The sequence below is a fragment of the Entelurus aequoreus genome, linkage group LG15 (genome assembly GCF_033978785.1).
Source record: "Entelurus aequoreus isolate RoL-2023_Sb linkage group LG15, RoL_Eaeq_v1.1, whole genome shotgun sequence".
Taxonomy (NCBI): Eukaryota; Metazoa; Chordata; class Actinopteri; order Syngnathiformes; family Syngnathidae; genus Entelurus; species Entelurus aequoreus.
The window spans coordinates 41,349,244-41,352,643 of NC_084745.1; the positions used below are offsets into that span (position 1 = coordinate 41,349,244).

The window sequence follows — 3,400 nt, forward strand, 5'->3', positions numbered from 1 at the left end:
TTGCCATTTAGTGGTCAATTGTACGGAATATGTACTGTACTGTGCAATCTACTAATACAAGTTTCAATCAATCAATCAAAAACTTCTCTTTCTTTTGACTTCTACATTTCTCAACTCATTTTAACATTCTAGGTCCTTCTATTTAACAAAGCTTTTCATTTGGCCAAAATAATATCACCCAAAAAGGCTTGATAAACCATTCAAAACTAGGGTTGATCATGCATGCATTCTCTCGTATTGATTGATTTAATTAAACTTTTATTAGTAGATTGCACAGTACAGTACATATTCCGTACAATTGACCACTAAATGGTAATACCCGAATAAGTTTTTTAACTTGTTTAAGTCGGGGTCCACGTTAATCAATTCACGGTAAAAGAATTCCCGCTGCCGTGACCCGGATTCGAACCGGGGTTGCTGCGGCCACAACGCAGAGTACTAACCTCTATACGATCACGGCGAGCCAACCGGGACCGTGTGAGCAGAAGAAGACTCCACACTCAAACCTGTAAAAAAAATAATCAAAATAAATCACAAAAATCTGACTTTTAACAACGACTGGACAACAAAGTACAAATGTTCTGATCCGAGCAAGTGCTCCAGTCATTGTTTTCTGGCGGAACTTTTAAGCGACGGACACATTGATCCAGACAAGCAGCAACAATGGTAGAAATCCCAGCGTGTAATCTTCATCACGAAACTTGGTCAAACATTTGTAAGTAGATATCATTTGTGTGTAAATATATTTAGTGTGTTCTGTATTGAAGTTGCCGACTTTGTGATGTCTTTTGTGTTCGTGGTTGTGTTTTTTTTTGTCTGAGAGTAACAATCAAACCGCGTTTAATACATGTATTGCTAAATCTGACCAGTAGAGGGCGACAAACCTCACATTGATTGATTGATTGAAACTTTTATTAGTAGATTGCACAGTGAAGTACATATTCCGTACAATTGACCACTAAATGTTAACACCCCAATAAGTTTTTCAACTTGTTTAAGTCGGGGTCCACTTAAATTGATTCATGATACAGATATATACTATCAGATATATACTATCATCATAATACAGTCATCACACAAGATAATCATCAGAGTATATATATTGAATTATTTACATGATTTACAATCTGGGGTGTGGGATATGGAGGGGGCGGGGGGTGGGGGGGTGGGGTTAGGTTTGGTTGGTATCAACACTTCTGTCATCAACAATCAGCATCAACAATTGCATCATCAGAGAAATGGACATTGAAACAGTGTAGGTCTGACTTGGTAGGATATGTACAGCAAGTAGTGGACATAGAGAGAGAGAGAGATCAGAAAGCATAAGAAAAAGTATCTACATTTGATTATTTACAATCCGGGGAGGGTGTTACTTTAGGGTTGAAGTTGCCTGGAGGTGTACTTTTATTGCGGTTTTGAAGGAGGATAGAGATGCCCTTTCTTTTACACCTGTTGGGAGCGCATTCCATATTGATGTGGCATAGAAAGAGAATGAGTTAAGACCTTTGTTAGATCGGAATCTGGGTTTAACGTGGTTAGAAGAGCTCCCTCTGGTGTTGTGGTTATGGCGGTCATTTACGTTAAGGAAGTAGTTTGATATGTACTTCAGTATCAGGGTGGTGTAGCGGATTTTATAGACTAGGCAATGACAATGACAATGACAATGACAATGATAAGTCACATACAATGGTTGGCGTGTACATGTTGTGTAATTTCTATATGTGTAAACATTAGTAGTTTATTGTGTGAATATATCAAAACTAAACCTCCTTTTTTATTTATGTAAAATACACTATGGAGGTTTATTTATGTAAAATACACTATGGACCAGCACTACTAAGCCCTCAGTGTGTTCGACAAGGAGTCCAAAAAGTTAGGCCTGAAGATAAACTGGCTTAAGACAGAGCTTATGCATGTAGGCAAAGGACCTGATCCATCACCTCTCTTTTTTGACGGGACCCCTGTCCATTTTGTCTCCGCTTTGAAATACCTGGGCTCGACAATGTCAAACACCGGCGGCCTTAAACCTGAGATTGACAGTCGTCATGCCCGAGCAGCCTCTGTCATGCAGTCCCTTTGGAGACCATTGTGACGACACAGGCACATATGACGGGAGACATAAACTGCCAAGATACCTGTGGTGGTGGGGGCGTGGCTATGGGCGTGGTCACCATGGCATCATCGATTAATTTGCATAATTTACTACAATGATATGATTTTCTCTAAAAGGCTCAAAAAATGTATACTTACTAATTAATAATAACAGTTTTGTTTTAAACGTCCATCCATCCATCCATTTTACAATATAATTACAACACTTTATGTACATATTTATATACAGATTTGAACAATAAGTTATTCACTGAAATATATTTATTAATTGTGGTTCTTACAAAAAATATATCTTATAAAATATAAAAGCTAAAATGTCTCTTAAAGCTCTGCCCCTTTAATTAGTGCATACTAAATAATTTAACTTTAGCCTACTACTACAACCATATTATTTACCAGCAACATAAAGTGAAACAGAGGCAGAGGTGTCCTGCCACAGTCAGTAACAAATAAACAGAAAACAGTAGTGGTCAACTACAAATAAGGCAACAAGAGAAGTATCCTACACTTCTCTTTTGTAAAGTAAAGTTGAACAGCCTATATGGGCATCTACATCAACTATATGATTTGCCTGAGAAGCTGGACAGGACAAAAAAAAAAAAAAAAAAAAAAAAAAAAAAATTTTTTATTAATTAATTTTTTAAAATTTGTGGCGGACGTAATTCTTTCGTGGCGGGCCGCCACAAATAAATGAATGTGTGGGAAACACTGAGTAGATTGCACAGTACCGTACATATTCCGTACAATTGACCACTAAATGGTAACACCCGAATATGTTTTTCAACTTGTTTAAGTCGGGGTCCACGTTAATCAATTCATGGTAGAAGGCATCAAATGGGGCCAGCACGTCACGAAAATGACTTTGAGAGACCAAAAGCTCCTAGCATCCTGTCTCGCAGCAATGAGGCGTGTACGCTGGTATGGCCACATCATTCGAACTAGTACCATCCTAGCGGGGGTGGCTGTCCCAGTTGTATTCGGGCGGAAGGTGGGGTACAACCTGGACAAGTCGCCACATCATCACAGGGCCAACACAGATAGACAACACTTACAGTGACATATTTTTTGTGTGTGTCCCCAACACCATCCACAGCCCAGCCAATCGAGCCATCGGACATACACCCCGGCCAACTAAACACTCCAACGCGCCGCTGACCTCGACCAGCGCCACAGCCCCGCAACCGACATGCCATGGCACCTCAGCAGACCCGCCGCTGCTATCAGCATTGCACACCGGGGTAGCGACACCTACACACAACAAACAGACAAACAAAGCATGAGAGGAAAA

General features: G+C 39.8%; 1 non-coding gene across 1 annotated transcript; it reads right to left on the minus strand.

Annotated features, from left to right (window-relative positions):
- Positions 1-388: 388 nt before the first annotated feature.
- Positions 389-460, minus strand: trnah-gug (transfer RNA histidin (anticodon GUG)). Its single transcript has one exon. It is a non-coding gene; the product is annotated as a tRNA-His (tRNA).
- Positions 461-3,400: the final 2,940 nt, after the last annotated feature.